The sequence below is a fragment of the Ovis aries genome, chromosome X (genome assembly GCF_016772045.2).
Source record: "Ovis aries strain OAR_USU_Benz2616 breed Rambouillet chromosome X, ARS-UI_Ramb_v3.0, whole genome shotgun sequence".
NCBI lineage: Eukaryota > Metazoa > Chordata > Mammalia > Artiodactyla > Bovidae > Ovis > Ovis aries.
This window is the reverse complement of record NC_056080.1, coordinates 70,964,183-70,981,551: the sequence shown is the minus strand read 5'-3', so window position 1 is coordinate 70,981,551 and position 17,369 is coordinate 70,964,183. Positions and strand designations below refer to the sequence as shown.

General features: G+C 42.6%; 1 pseudogene; it reads right to left on the bottom strand.

Moving 5' to 3' along the window:
- LOC132658803 (endogenous retrovirus group PABLB member 1 Env polyprotein-like) overlaps positions 1-12,425 on the bottom strand; it is a 57,342-nt pseudogene extending 44,917 nt beyond the window's left edge.
- Between the last annotated feature and the right edge of the window lie 4,944 nt (positions 12,426-17,369).

Sequence of the window (17,369 nt, the reverse complement as noted above, 5' to 3'; positions counted from 1 at the left end):
GTTAGTCCAGGTGTTTCCTGACTTCCTACTTTTGCATTCCAGTCCCCTATAATGAAAAGGACATCTTTTGGGGGTATTAGTTCTAAAAGGTCTTGTTCAGTTCATTTCAGTTGCTCAGTCATGTCTGACTTTTTGCGACCCCATGAATCACAGCACGCCAGGCCTCCCTGTCCATCACCATCTCCCGGGGTTCTGGTCTTCATAAAACCATTCAACTTCAGTTTCTTCAGCATTACTGGTTGGGGCATAGACTTGGATAACTGTGATATTGAATGGTTTGCCTTGGAGACGAACAGAGATAATTCTGTCGTTTTTGAGATTGCATCCAAGTACTGCATTTTGGACTCTTTTGTTGACCATAATGGCTACTCCATTTCTTCTGAGGGATTCCTGCCTGCAGTAGTAGATATAATGGTCATCTGAGTTAAATTCACCCATTCCAGTCCATTTTATTTGGTGATTCCTAGAATGTTGACGTTCACCCTTGCCATCTCTTGTTTGACCACTTCCAATTTGCCTTGATTCATGGACCTGACATTCCAGGTTCTTATGCAATATTGCTCTTTACAGCATCGGACCTTGCTTCTATCACCAGTCACATCCACAATTGGGTATTGTTTTTGCTTTGGCTCCAACCTTTCATTCTTTCTGCAGTTATTTCTCCACTGATCTCCAGTAGCATAGTGGGCACCTAATGACCTGGGGAGTTCCTCTTTCGGTATCCTATCATTTTGCCTTTTCATGCTGTTCATGGGGTTCTCAAGGAAAGAATACTGAAGTGGCTTGCCATTCCCTTCTCCAGTGGACCACATTCTGTCAGACCTCTCCACCATGACCCACCCATCTTGGGTTGCCCAGCAGGCATGTCTTGGTTTCATTGAGTTAGACAGGGCTGTGGTCCTAGTGTGATTAGATTGACTAGTCTTCTGTGAGTATGGTTTCAGTGTATCTGCCCTCTGATGCCCTCTTGCAACACCTACCATCTTACTTGCATTTCTCTTACCTTGGGCGTGGGGTATATCTTCATGGCTGCTCCAGCAAAGTGCAGCCACTGCTCCTTACCTTGGATGAGGGGTATCTCCTTACCGCCACCGTTCCTGACCTTCAACTTGGGATATCTCCTCTAGGCCCTCCTGTGTCTGCTCAGCCACTGCTCTTTGGGTTGCTCCTCCCAGCCGCTGGCCCTGGCCTCAGGCATGGCTGGCTCCTCCCAGCTGCCTCCCCTGGCCTCGAGCTCGGCGTGGCTCCCCAGGGTCACTGCTCCTGGCCTCCAGTGCGAGGTGGCTTGTCCCGTCCGCCCCTGACCTCGGACACAGGGTGTCTCCTCCTGGCTGCCACTGGCCTCGGATGCTCGGCAGCTCCTCCAAGCCACTGCCCTGACCTCGGACGTGGGGTGGCTCCTCCCAGCCGTTCCTGCGCCATAGCAGCCTGGCACTCTGGGCCGCTGTCCCTGACTTCGGACGTGTGGTAGCTCTCAGCCACACGTGGACCACAATAAACTGGAAAATTCTGACAGAGATGGGAATACCAGATCACCTGACCTGCCTTTTGAGAAACCTATATGCAGGTCAGGAAGCAACGGTTAGAATTGGACATGGAATAACAGACTGGTTCCAAATAGGAAAAGGGGTACATCAAGGCTATATATTGTCACCCTGCTTATTTAACTTCTATGCAGAGTACATCATGAGAAGTGCTTGGCTGGAAGAAGCACAAGCTGGAATCAAGATTGCCAGGAGAAATATCAATAACCTCAGATATGCAGATGACACCACCCTTATGGCAGAAAGTGAAGAGAAACTAAAAAGCTTTTTGATGCAAGTCAAAGACGAGAGTAAAAATGTTGGCTGAAGGTTCAACATTCAGAAAATTAAGATCACTGCATCTGGTCCCATCACTTCATGGAAAATAAATGGGGAAACAGTAGGAACAGTGGCCTACTTTATTTTTCTGGGCTCCAAAATCACTGCAGATGGTGATTGCAGCCATGAAATTAAAAGATGCTTACTCCTTGGAAGGAAAGGTATGACCAACCCAGATAGCATATTCAAAAGCAGAGACATTACTTTGCCAACAAAGGTCCATCTAGTCAGGCTATAGTTTTTCCAGTGGTCATGTATGGATGTGAGAGTTGGACTGGGAAGAAAGCTGAGTGCCAGAGAATTGATACTTTTGAAGTGTGGTGTTGGAGAAGACTCTTGAGAGTCCCTTGGACTGCAAGGTTATCCAACCAGTCCATCCTAATGGAGATCAGTCTTGGGTGTTCATTGGAAGGACTCATGTTGAAGCTGAAACTCCAATACTTTGGCCACCTGATGCTAAGAGCTGACTCATTAGAAAAGACCCTGATGCTGGGAAAGATTGATGGCAGGAGCAGATGGGGATGACAGAGTATGAAATGGTTGGATGGCATCACTGACTCGACGAACATGGCTTTGGGTGAACTCTGGGAGTTGGTGACGGACAGGGAGGCCTAGCGTCACAGAGAGTTGGGCGTGACCGGGAGGCTCAACTGTTTTGCAGAAGAATGTCCTTCTTACTCCTCCATTGACCTCTTCATGTAGTGTGCACCAGCCAATCTGCCTACTCATGAAGTTCTCCAATAATTCTAGGAAGGTGTCTGGACATGCTGAGGGCACTATGGGTTCTGCTCAGACTCAGATCTGCCCTTAGCCAGCTTGTACTTGCTTGCAAAGTCGACAATTACCTCCATAGTCCACACTCTCGAGTTAATTGTGGGGATTTAATCTGCTGAACCTGTGGCTTCAAGTGCTAATTCCATACCTCTTGCTTTGTCACGCAGCCCATGGTGGTCTGCTTTAGTTTTGGGACTGCCTCTGCTTGTAGGCCACGCTCCGGTGTCTGTTCCCTGCCCAGACAAAAGGTGATGAAGGCTGAGGTTTATTAAAGCTCACTAGCTCAGTTGGGCTGGGGAGAGGGTGGGGTATGGCAGCCACAATTGTAATGTACCAGGGAATGCCTGTGGTGGCAGAGACCTGATTGATGTTATTATAGTCTGAGACAGGTCATGAGATCTCCCAGAGAAATTGCTCCCAGGTCATGGGTCCACAGAAAGAGCCAAGCTGCTTTGGCTCCCAGGAATGTGTGGACTATAGCTTGTGCCTGCTCATGGCTTGATGGTTGCTGCTACTTCCAGGGCTGGAACCACAGCAGTACTATTTTGTCCACTGTTGCAGGCATTCTCCCTGGCTTTGGTAGTAGCCACTCGGTTTGAGTTCCTCACTCTGGGACTGTAAACTGAAGTTGCATCTAGTTTCACCTCTGGCTTTCCTGCCAGCTTTTCTGAACAACTGTATGTTCTCTATGGTAAATTCATAACTGTTGTTCTTACAACTTATGGCCTTTATGAAGGCAGGTTCCTGATATCTGCAAGAAATTAGAGGAATTCCTGAGATCTGTGAGGAATTAAAGGGTCCCTGCCCATGGGGCAAACTAAGATGGGCGGGTCATGATGGAGAGGTCTGACAGAATGTGGTCCACTGGAGAAGCGAATGGCAAACCACTTCAGTATTCTTTCCTTGAGAACCCCATGAACAGTATGAAAAGGCAAAATGATAGGATACTGAAAGAGGAACTCCCCAGGTCTGTAGGTGCCCAACACGCTACTGGAGATCAGTGGAGAAATAACTCCAGAAAGAATGAAGGGATGGAGCCAAAGCAAAAACAATACCCAGTTGTGGATGTGACTGGTGATAGAAGCAAGGTCCGATGCTGTAAAGAGCAATATTGCATAAGAACCTGGAATGTCAGGTCCATGAATCAAGGCAAATTGGAAGTGGTCAAACAAGAGATGGCAAGGGTGAACATCAACATTCTAGGAATCACCAAATAAAATGGACTGGAATGGGTGAATTTAACTCAGATGACCATTATATCTACTACTGCAGGCAGGAATCCCTCAGAAGAAATGGAGTAGCCATCATGGGCAACAAAAGAGTCCGAAATGCAGTACTTGGATGCAATCTCAAAAATGACAGAATGATCTCTGTTCGTTTTCAAGGCAAACCATTCAATATCACAGTTATCCAAGTCTATGCCCCAACCAGTAATGCTGAAGAAACTGAAGTTGAACGGTTCTATGAAGACCTATAAGACCTTTTAGAACTAACACCCAAAAAAGATGTCCTTTTCATTATAAGGGACTGGAATGCAAAAGTAGAAGGTCAAGAAACATCTGCAGTAACAGGCAAATTTGGCCTTGGAATGTGGAATGAAGCAGGGGAAAGACTAACAGAGTTTTGCCAAGAAAATGCACTGGTCATAGCAAACACCCTCTTCTAACAACACAAGATAAGACTCTACATATGGACATCACCAGATGGTCAACACCAAAATCAGATTGATTCTATTCTTTGCAGCCAAAGATGGAGAAGCTCTATAAAGTCAACAAAAACGAGACCAGGAGCTGACTGTGGCTCAGATCATGAATTCCTTATTACCAAATTCAGACTTAAATTGAAGAAAGCAGGGAAACCCCCTAGATCATTCAGGTATGACCTAAATCAAATCCCTTATGATTATACAGTGGAAGTGAGAAATAGATTTAAGGGCCTAGATCTGATAGATAGAGTGCCTGATAAACTATGGAAAGATGTTCGTGACATTGTACAGGAGGCAGGGATCAAGAACATCCCCAAGGAAAAGGAATGTAAAAAAGCAAAATGACTGTCTGGGGAGGCCTTACAAATAACTGTGAAAAGAAGAGAAATGACTAGCAAAGGAGAATAGGAAAGATATAAGCATCTGAATGCAGAGTTCCAAAGAAGAGCAAGAAGAGGTAAGAAAGGCTTCTTCAGCGATCAATGCAAAGAAATAGAGGACAAGAACAGAATGGTAAAGACTAGAGATCTCTTCAAGAAAATTAGAGATACCATGGGAACATTTCATGCAAAGATGTGCTTGATAAAGGACAGAAATGGTATGGACCTAACAGAAGCAGAAGATATTAAGAAGAGGTGGCAAGAATACACAGAAGAACTGAACAAAAATATCTACATGACCCAGATAATCACGATTGTGTGAACACTCATCTAGAGCCAGACATCCTGGAATGTGAGGTCAAGTGGGCCTTAGAAAGCATCACTACTAACAAAGCTAGTGGAGGTGTGGCATTCCAGTTGAGCTATTTCAAATACTGAAAGCTGATGTTGTGAAAGTACTGTACTCAATATGGCAGCAAATTTGGAAAACTCCGCAGTGGCCACAGGACTGGAAAAGATCAGTTTCCATTTCAATCCCAAAGAAAGGCAATGCCAAAGAATGCTCAAACTACCACACAATTGCACACATCTCACACACTAGTAAAGTAATGCTCAAAATTCTCCAAGCCAGGCTTCAGCAATATGTGAACCGTGAACTTCCAGATGTTCAAGCTGGTTTTAGAAAAGGCAGAGGAACCAGAGACCAAATTGCCAACATCTGCTGCATCATGGAAAAAGCAAGAGAGTTCCAGAAAAACATCTATTTCTGCTTTATTGACTATGCCAAAGCCTTTGACTGTGTGGATCACAATAAACTGTGGAAAATTCTGAGAGAGATGGGAATACCAGACCACCTGACCTGCTTATTGAGAAATCTGTATGCAGGTCAGGAAGCAACAGTTAGAACTGGACATGGAACTACAGACTGCTTCCAAATAGGAATAGGAGCACATCAAGGCTGTATATTGTCACCCTGCTTATTTAACTTCTATGCAGAGTACATCATGAGAAATGCTGGACTGGAAGAAACACAAGCTGGAATCAAGATTGCTGGGAGAAATATCAGTAACCTCAGATATGCAGATGACACCACCCTTATGGCAGAAAGTGAAGAGTAGATAAAAAGCCTCTTGATGAAAGTGAAACTGGAGAGTGAAAAATTTGGCTTAAAGCTCAACATTCAGAAAATGAAGATCATGGCATCCGGTCCCATCATTTCATGGGAAATAGATGGGGAAACAGTGGAAACAGCGTCAGACTATTTTTTTGGGCTTCAAAATCACTGCAGATAGTGAGAGCAGCCATGAAATTAAAAGACACTTACTCCTTGGAAGGAAAGTTATGACCAACCTAGATAGCATATTCAAAAGCAGAGACATTACTTTGCTGACTGAGGTCCATCTAGTCAAGGCTATGGTTTTTCCTGTGGTCATGTATGGATGTGAGACTTGGACTGTGAAGAAGGCTGAGCGCCGAAGAATTGATGCTTTTGAACTGTGTTGTTGGAGAAGATTCTCGAGAGTCCCTTGGACTGCAAGGAAATCCAACCAATGCATTCTGAAGATCAGCCCTGAGATTTCTTTGGAAGGAATGATGCTAAAGCTGAAACTCCAGTTCTTTGGCTCCCTTATGCGAAGTTGACTCATTGGAAGAGACCCTGATGCTGGGAGGGATTGGGGGCAGGAGGAGAAGGGGACAACAGAGGATGAGATGGCTAGATGGCCTCACTGACTCGATGGATATGAATCTGAGTGAACTCTGGGAGTTGGTGATGGACAGGGAGGCCTGGTGTGCTGTGATTCATGGGGTTGCAAAGAGTAGGACACGACCGAGCAACTGAACTGAACTGAACTGTGCCAACAATCTCTTGCCTCTCTGACAAGCCCAGCCTTTTCTATGGAGTCCCTCAGCTATGTTCTAGCTCCCTCAGCATATTTTCATGGCAACCAACACTGGACCTCTCCCTGGGGTATGACCCCCACAGCATGAACTTCAGCACCCAGGCCCCTCTTGTTGTGGGCAATGTTAACCGCTTTTTGGCTGGGAAGTGCTTTTCCTTAAAGATCTCTGTCATGAATTCTCTCTGTTTTCCCTTCCTGGCACCTGTTGCTGAGTTCCCCTCTGAGTTTCTGCAGTTCCCTACTCCCCTACCCCCATCCCTGACTGTGAAGTGATTGCCAAAATGTGGAAAGTTTTCCTCCTTCAGGACTCCCTCCCCAGGGCACAGGCCCCCATCCTGAAATCTTTGTCTCTTTTTTATCTTTTTCTTTTGGCCTACCTCATTCTGAGCAGATTGACTTGTGTTTTTGGAAAACTGGAGTTTTCTGTCTGCATTCAGCAAGTGTTCTGCAGGAGTTATTCCACATGCAGATTTATTTTTGATGTATATGTGGGAAGAAAGGTGATCTCCCTATCTTACTCCTCCACCATCTTCTCCAGATCCTTTACGTATCCTTTATGTATGATTAATCCAATACCTCTATTATATTAATTACTTTTTCAGTGAGATTTATTCTTTCAAATATTTTCTTATTACTAGTCACACCTTTAATTTTCAGCTTAAATAAGTCCCTTTAACATTTTTTTAAGGCCAGTTAGTGTTGGTAAACTCCTTTAGCTTTTGTTTGTCTAGAAAACTCTTTATCTTTCATTCAATTTTTAAACAATAACTTTGGTAGAAAAAGTATTATTGTTTGAATTTTTTTTCTTTCATGATTTGAATAAATCATGCCATTCCCTTCTGGCCTGCAAAGAGTCTACTGAAAAAGCTTCTTATAGTCCTATGGAGGTACCCATATGTATAGAAAAATAAGGAAATATTAAGTAAATAAAGCAGATATTAACAGACACAAAAAGAGAAATTGACAAAAATATACTAATAGTAGGGAACTTTAGTATCCCACTTAAATTAATGGATGCGTCGTCCAGACAGAACATCAGTAAGTAAACAATGGCCTTAAATGATACATTGGACCAGTTAGACTTAACAGATATCTACAGGAGATTCTATTTAATACCAGTCAGAATACACTTTTTTTTTTCAAGTGAACATGAGACATTCTCCATAATAGATCACATGATATTAACAAAACAGAAGGCAGTCTCAACAAATTTAAAACATTAGAAATTACATCTTTTCTAACCACAAATGCTAGCAAGGTAATGCTCAAAATTGTTCAAGCTAAGCTTCATCAGAACGTGAACCAAGAACTTCCAGTTGTAAAAGGTGGATTTAGAAAGGACAGAGGAACTAGAGATCAAATTGCCAACATCTGTGGGATCATAGAAAATGCAAGGAAGTTCCAGAAAAAAAAATATTTCTGCTTCATTGACTATGCTAAAGCCTTTGACTCTCTGGAACACACAAACTGTGAAAAATTCTTAAAGAGATGGGAATATCAGACCACCTTACCTGCCTCCTGAGAAACCTGTATGCAGGCCAAGAAGCAACAGTCAGAACTGGATATGGAACAACAAACTGGTTCCACATTATGAAAGGAATATGTCAAGGTTGTATATTGTCAACCTGCTTATTTAACCTATATGTAGAGGACATAATGTGAACTGCCAGGATGGAATCAAGAATCATGAAGCAGAAGCTGGAATCAAGATTCCCCGGAGAAATATCAATGACCTCAGATATACAGGCGACACCACCCTAATGGCAGAAAGCAAAGAAGAACTAAAAGAGCCTCTTGATGAAGGTGAAAGAGGAGAGTGAAAAAGCTGGCTTAAAACTCAACATTCAAAACAATGAAGATCATGCCATCTGATCCCATTCCACCATGGCAGATTGATAGGGAAAAATGGAACCAGTGACAGGTTTTTTTTGGAAGGGGGCTCCAAAATCACTGTGGATGTCGACTGTAGCCTTGAAATGAAAAGACGCTTGCTCCTTGGAAGAAAATCTATGACAAACCTAGACGACATATTGAAAAGCAGAGACATCATTTGCCTACAAATGTCTGTCTAGTTTTCCAGTAGTCATGTATGGATGTGAGAATTGAACCACAAAAAGTGCCTTCAAACTGTTGTGCTGGAGAAGACTGTTGAGATTTCCTTGAACAGCAAGGAGATCAAACCAGTCAATCCTAAAGGAAATAAATCCTGAATATTCATTGGAAGGACTGATGCTGAAGCTGAAGCTCCATTATTTTGGCCACCTAATGGGAAGAGCTGACTCATTGGAAAAGATACTGATGCTGGGAAAGATTGAGGGCAGGAGGAGAAGGGGGTTGACACAGGATAGAATGGATGGATGGCATCATCGACTCAATGAACATGAGTTTCAGCAAACTCTAGGAGAAGGTGAAGGACAGGGAAACTTAGAATGATGCAGTCCATGGGTTTGCAAAGAGTTGGACACGACTGAGTGACTGAAAAACAACAATTGATTTTTAGCTTCATACCACTGTTTCCTGGGTGGCTAAAAAAAAAAAAAAAAAAAAAAAAAAACCCACCTGCTAATGCAGGAAGCACAGGAGACATGGGTTCGATCTCTGGGTTGGGAAATTGCTTTGGAGGAGGAAATTGCAACCCACTCCTACCTGGAAAATCCAATGGATAGAGGAGCCTAGTGGGCTACAGTCCACAGGGTCATAAAGAGTTGGACACGACTGAGCACACATGCATTCATACATATATATTTTGTTGTTCAGTCACTTAGTCATGTCCCCATGGGGGGGGGGGGCATGGACTGCAGTACGCCAGGATTCCCTGTCCTTCACTATCTCTTGGAATTTGCTTAAACTCATATCCATTGAGTCAATGACACCATCTAATCATCTCATCCTCTGTCATCCGCTTATCCTCCCACCCTTAATGTTTCCCAGCTTCAAAGTCTTTTCCAATGAGTCCACTCTTTGCATCAGGTGGCCAAAAATTTGGAGCTTCCCCTTCAGCCTTAGTCTTTTCAATGACTGCTTAGTGTTAATTTTCTTTAGGATTGACTATTTATCTTCTTGTTGTCCAAGGAAATCTCAAGAGTCTTCTCTAGAACCATAGCTCAAAGGCATCATTTTTTAGGCATTCAGCCTTCTTTATGGTCCAACTCTCACATCCATACATGGCTACTGGAAAACCCATGGCTTTGACTAAGATAGACCTTTGTCAGCAAAGTGACATCTCTACTTTTTAACACACTGTCCAGACTTGTCAGAGCTTTTCTTCCAAGGAGAAAACATGTTTTAATTTCATGGCTGCAGTCACCATCCACATTGATTTTGCAGCCCAAGAAAATAAAGCCTGTCACTGTTTCCTTATTTTCCCCATCTATTTACCATGAAGTGATGGGACTGGATACCATGAACTTAGTTTTTTGAATGTTGAGTTTTAAGCCAGCTTTTTTGCTCTCTTCTTTTACCTTCATTGAGAGGCTCTTTAATTTCTTTTCACTTTTTGCCATTACAACCAAGAGATGAATTCAACCTAAATGTCCATCAACAGATGATATAGAAGCTGTGGTGTGTGTGTATATGCACATGATGTAATATTTAATAGCCATAAGACAGGTGAAATTTTGTCATTTGTGACAAAATGTATGGATCTATAGTGTATTATGCTTAGTGAATTAGTCAAAGAAAGAAAGACAAATAGTATTTACTGTTACTTGTATGAGGAATTAAAAAAATGAATACAACAAAAAGAAACAGACTCACAGATGCAGAGAAGAAACTAGTGGCTACGCATAGGGAGAGCAGTGAGGGGATGGGCAAGACAGGTGAAAGGGATTAAGAGGCATAGTCTACTAAATGTAAAATATATAAGATAAAAAGAAGTATTGTACTGCACAGGGGAAATAGCTGACATTTTATAATAACTGTAAATAAAGTATAATCTACAAAAAATGTTCAATAACATTTTAGTAAACCCAAAAACATGAAATTCTGCCATTTGCAACAATGTGGATGAATCTGGATGGTTTTATGCAAAAATAAATGTCAGTCATAGAATAAATACAGCATGACTTCACTAACATGAGGGGTGTGTGTGTGTGTGTGAGTTTCTCAGTCATGTCTGATTCTTTGCGAACCCATGAACTGTAGATGGTCAGGCTCTTCTCTCCATGAAATTTTCCAGGCAAGAATACCAGAGTGGGTTGCCATTCCCTTCTCCAAGGGATCTTCCCAACCCAGGGATTGAACCCGAGTCTCCTGCATTGCAGGCAGATTCTTTACCATCTAAGCCACTAGGGAAGCAACATGAGGTACCTGATCAAGCTTCACTTATGTAAGATGAATTTGTTCTAGGGATCTGCTGTATAATTTAGTGATACAGTCAATAATATTGTGTATGCACATAACATTTCATTAAAAGTGTTGACCTCATGTTAAGTATTCTCACTATAAACACACACACACACACACACACACACACTGGACACAAGTAAACTTCTGAATGTAATAGATATATCTTATTGCATTGATTGTGAAGATGGTTTAACAGGTGTATGCTTATATCCAAACTCATCAAGTTGCATATATTAAACATGTACAGTTTTAAAAATTATATCAAATACACTTCAATAAGCCTGCTTTTCAAGAAAATAAAACCTTGCATAAATAAGTGAAATTCAAAGTACTAAAACACAAATATAAGTAGAACATGCTGACATTGAAAGGTTGTTCCTGAACCATGAAAGACACTAGGATTCTTGGCCTCTAGAGGAGAAGAATTCAATCTGGGGCCCGAGATGAGGCTTGGTCACTCAGAGTTTTTGCATAATAAAGTTTTATTAAAGTATAAAAAGGATAAAGAAAGCTTATGACATAGACATCAGAAAGGGGCAGAAAAGGACCCCCTTGCTAGTGTTAGCAATGGAGTTATATGCCTTTTAATTAGTTATTACAGTGAATCAAAAAAAAATGTCTGGAGGTTGTAAAGACCTTACTAGACCCACTTCCATAATTTACATTTTAAGGTAACAGGATTAGCCCGAAGATTGTTTTTGTTTTTGTTTTTGTTTTTCTCTAGAAACGGTCCTCAAGCAGGATACATTATTGTTATATAACCTTAAGGAATATAGAGGGGAAAAAATTGTCCTTTCCTCCTCCTTGAGAATTCCAGACTCCTTTTTCCTTGGGGACCCCCAGACTTCTTATTAAACTGCCTAGGAATTGACTCTCTCATTCCCCCCTTTTCTTTTAGGAGAATTATGTTGTCAAGGAAAAGGGGAATCATTTTCATTCCATAACTGCTTCTGAGCTGATAAGGGGCATTGTCCCTAAATTGGTGAGGCAACATATCCTCCTAACCCTCATATTGAGGATCTCTGATCCAGAGGCCCTGGTAAGTAATAGTTGGATGAGGCTGTGGCACTCGCAGGAGCTTGGACAACCATTTGTAACTTAAAAGCTTTCAGATGGCTAGAAACAAACCTCATTATACAGTTACAGATGTAAGGCAAAATACTCACCAAACCAAGTTAAAATCAAAATTAAAAGTTGCATTGTGTCCATAGTTACATCAGTCCATCTGAGGATTGTTAGATGTCATCACAGAGTTGAAAAGAGTCCTTTCCTTGATGTAGAGAAACCCACCATGGGAAGTCTTCAACTGATGAGGAGGGGAGTGCTCTGCAGACCAATTGTGGAATGTGGCATAGGCATGAGTGCAGGACAGGAAGGCATTGTATTGATGTTCAAATGGCAGACTCAGGACTTTTGAAGTCAGCAGAAGTAGGCTCACATAGATTATCAGGCTCATCTGGAAAGAACAAAGTCAGAGCATATAAAGTAAAAACATAAAATGACATCACTTAGTTCTGGTGACGGTGCCACCTCTTAACTTAAGTGTGATGCACACACGAATCAATTCCTGGCACTTTGACAGATGTGGGAGAAGAAAGAATAACCTGGTAAGGGCCTTTCCACAGGAGCTTCAGGGATTGGCTCCCAGATCCCAATGTTTTTACCAGAACTTCTGTTCCTAGCTCAAATAGAGGCTTGCTTGACTCAGAGGCTTCGTCAGGAGTCAGCTCCTGGAGTTACATTAAAGCCTGTTGAAAAGCTGAGAGCTGAACTACATAATTAGTTAATTCTAAGGCTTTAGGAAAACTTTCCATTGGGCATTTTCAAGAATTATTAATCATCCATCTGTGGACTGTAACCATCCTTTATCAGTAATCTTTACTGCTCTTTTCTCATATCTTTCCTCAGTATATTGTGGTTTTTCCTGTTCCACAGGACCTGTCCAGATCAAAGGTGTCTGCAGTGAAGGGGTTTCATAAAGTGCTGCTTTCCTGGCTTTACAGTCAGCCAGCTGATTACCTTTGGCTACTTTACTCCCATCCCTGCTGTCCCCTTTACAGTGCATAACAGCTACTTCTTTAGTACAATATATAGCGGTTAAGTCTCCATTTACCATTTGATTTCTTTATATCCAAAATCGGACTGTTGCATTTACTGTTACATGGAATTAATAGCCCCTGCTCCTTTAAATTCTCAGTTATGGGTTTTAACTCATCCTTAACCTCAGGTTTCAGTGGATACTGCTTCTTATGTGGAAATAAGTGCAGGTTTTTAATCTTGACAACTACAGGAATAGCATTTTGTGCTCGACCCACAGATTTTCCATCAGCCCACACTCTAGGATTTACATTTTGTTCAATTAAAGGGAGAAAAAGGGAGGGCTCCATATTCATGAGAACAGAGGCATGGACCTTGCTCAGTATATCCCTCCCCAAAAGGGGTGAGGGAGACTCTGGCATGATCAAAAACTCATGTGAGAATATCAGTGTCCCAGTTACAACTTAAAGAACAACTGAAATAATACCTTTTGACTCGTCCAGACAGTCCCACTATGGAAGTGGATCAAGAAGAAAGTGGGCCAGGGGCTTCAGTAAGCACAAGGAAAGTCTCCCCAGTGTCTAAAAGGAAATCGACAGATTGGCCTACCACAATTACCGGGGTCCCTCAGGTGTAATTAAGATGGGAGCTTGTGTAGGGACCCCCAGGCACCTTCAGTCCTGATTGTCTTGAGGGTCCAACCCCTGAAACCTACACTTCTGAGGGCACTCTCTCCTCCAGTGTGGTCCACTGTAGACCAGACATGGATCCGGGGGCAGCTTAGATGCCTGAGGTCAATCCTGCTTGAGGTGCCCCTCCTTTCCACAGTAATAGCAAACTCATCCCTTTTCACCTCGTTCCCTCTGGGCATTTTTCTCAGGCTGTTTAAGAATGGTTCTGACAACCATTACAAGGGTGTTCCTTTGTCTTTCCTGCCTTTCTTTCTTTTCCTCATATTCCCTACCATAATAGACCGTTTGAGCCAGTTGCAACAGATTATCTAAAAACTGATTTGGTCCATATGCCTGTTTTAATAGCTTATGGTGGATATCTAGAGCTGACTGAGTGAGAAATCTATCTTTTAAGATCACTCTTCCCTCTTCACTTTCGGGATCAATCTCAGTGCATCTGTGAAGGGCTTCTCTCAGTCTATCTAGGAATTTACCAGGAGCTTCCTTCTCCTCCTGTTCTATGTCTGCCAATTTAGCATAGTTTAAAGTCTTAGCACGTGCTTGCCTGAGTCCTTCAAGAATACATCTGACAAAATGACTCTGACCCCATCTTCCTTTAGCAGTGTTATAGTCCCAGTCTGGTTCTATGGTCGGGACTGCCTGATTCCCAGTGGGTAGGGTGGCTATCTCATCCTCTCTCTTCTCAACTGATTCATCACCAAGCCATTCATCTCCATAAGTAACCGCTTTCCTCAAAACTTGAGTTTTTGAGTTAGGAGTCAGTGTTTGTCCCAAGATATACAACACATCCTTTCAAGTAAGGTCTTAAAGCAGAGTAACACCTTTAAAAGCTCTAATAAATTTTTCTGGGTCCTCTAAATAATCTCCCAGATGATCCTTGATTCTTTGTATTTCTTGTTAAGAAAAGGGCTTATTAACTCTCATAGACTGATTATTTCTCCTGGTGGGTGCTTCATGAAGATGCAACAGCTTGTGTGGCTGTTCCTAAGTCTCTCTGGCTGCTCTGTGCATACGATCCCAGGGATAGATTGGAGAAACTTGCTTTTCTTGATCTCTCTGTTTCGTGTCCTCCATCTTATCCTGTATTTCACCCTTAATTTTTGCTGTCTGAGCTTCTCTTACTTCGATTGTCTGAGTTTCTGTTGAAACCAGAGTAGTCTGAGGTCATACTAAGAGAGGGGTTTTTGGACCTCTACTTGGGCCATTTGAATCTCAGTTTGGGTTTCTACTGAGATGAAGGAAACCCTTCTTGGGGGGGGGGGTGATTCTCTGACTTTCAGTTTGCTCAGCTTGCAGTCCCAGGTATGGGGGCAAAGTAGGAGGACAGGAGGGAGCTGAAGGTTTCATACCCAAATCTATGCCCTTAGGACATATATCTGGCATACCTTGCAGAGAGAAAAAGGGTAACACATATGCTACTTCTAACCATTTCCCTTGTTTGCTACAGAACCAGTCTAATTGTCGAACAGTTATAATTGAGATCCTTCAACAGGTCAGTGTTCCCCGTCTTCTAAAGAATACTGTGGACATTCAGTATCACAGAAGAAGATCAGGAGTGCCTTCTTTAAGCTCTGAGGATCAAATCTATCCCAGTTTTTCAGGATACAGTTCAAAGGAGTAAGGCTGGAATTGTTAGCTCCCATCTGTAAGAAAGAAAGAAAGGGACAAGTGCCATCTTTCTACCAGAGGCATCCCTCCCTGCTATAGATGGGGGTATAGACAGAGTTTATACTGAAGCTTTCCTTCCCTGGTTGGACTTAGTCTGTCCATTACTTTCCATACTTGTCCCTTCCATTGAGTTGGGGTGGAGATGCACCAGGGGTAGACCGGATGGCATCCCAGACTGATATCCAGTTCCTCACCATTAAAACCTTGCTTGCCTCTGATGCCACCTGGGGTGCAATCAAAGTAACCTTCTGGAATGCCTCCCAAGCTAAGACTGCTGGGGGAAACATTTGTCACCTGAATGCCTGTGCACAGCCCTGAGTATATTTATGACCTCACCTGAGTGCCTGTGCACAGCCCTGAGTATATTTATGACCACAATAAGACTGGTACGAACATAAAACAGATGTTCCTTCCAAGTGTCACCACACCAGTATAAGTGATAGCAAAAGAGATGGTGAAGGGCTGGCCAGTGAGGAAAAAGTGATTTTTGTCCTCGAGTTATTAGGGCCAGTCCTTCCATTTAATTTGCACAGATTCCACAGAAAGAATATCTAAGGATTTGGGACAAAAGCCACTGGAAAGCCTCCTCTGGTCTACTAAGAGCTAGCATTATCAAAGGAAGAAACTCATTGTACTTCCAATCTGCATAACCTTTAACCTCAGAGATGCTCTTGAAGCTAGAGCTCCATCTAGCTTCTGAACTTTCGATTTCTAATGAGGCTAGGTGCTTCCTGACTACCAATCCAAGTTTGGGACCTAAGTAACAGCACACAGTAACAGAGCTTCACTGGTGGCTCAGAGGTTAAAGCGTCTGCCTGCAATGTGGGAGACCTGGGTTCGATTCCTGGGTCTGGAAGATTCCCCTGGAGAAGGAAATGGCAACCTACTCCAGTATTCTTGCCTAGAGAATCCCATGGGCGGAGGAGCCTGGTGAGCTACAGTTCATGGGGTCGCAAAGAGTTGGACAAGACTGAGCGACTTCACTTTCACTTTCACCTTCACTTTAGGTGCTTCCTGACTACCAGTCCAAGTTTGGGACCTAAGTAACAGTACACAGTACCAGCATAGATCACAAGTCCCTTGAAAGTCTGTAATCCGAAGTAGTTCTAATTCCCATGAAGTTATGAAATGGTCAGGAAAGTTTGACTGAGAAAGGAGAGTTTGGGCCACAGGCCCAAGGAGAGTTTGTCCATTTCTGGTCAGTCCCCGAAGGAGACATTTGGTGCCTCTTGGCATTGGCAGGTCGGTATAATCCCCCAACAGGTTTATGCCATAAACTGTATGAGTTCACTGCAGAACCACAGAGCAGGGCCCCTCACTTGCTTTGCACAGGGCATGTCATTCATTCACACAAGCACACTGTAGGGTTAGTAAAATACAGCAGAAAATGTGTTTGCTAGGAGAACAAAGAACTAGAGCTCCAAGCATCCTTATCCTGTCCTGAAGAATCCCAGACAAGCCCCCAAGATGAAAGGTTGTTGCTAAACCACGAAAGATGCTGGGATTCTTGGCCTGCAGAGGAGAAGAATTCAATCCAGGTCCAGAGATGAGGCTTGATTGCTCAGAGCTTTTGTGTAATAATGTTTTATTAAGGTATAAAAGGGATAGATAAAGCTTCTGACATAAACATCAGAAGGGGGCAGAAAGAGGACCCCCTTGCTAGTGTTAGCAATGGAGTTATATACCTTTTAATTAGTTATTACAGTGAATCAAAAGAATGTCTGGAGGTTGTAAAGACCTTACTAGACCCACTCCCATAATTTACATTTTAAGATAACAGGATTAGTCAGAAGGTTTTTTCTAGAAACTGTCCTCAAGCAGGATACATTATTGTTATATAATCCTAAGGAATGTAGAGGAAATAAAAACACATTTGTCCTTTCCTCTTCCTTGAGAATTCCAGACCCTTCTCTCCTTGGGGACCCCTGGATTTTTTCTTCTTATTGAGAGAGGAATTGACTCTCTCAATATTAGCCAGAGGAAAATAAGTCATTACATTCAGG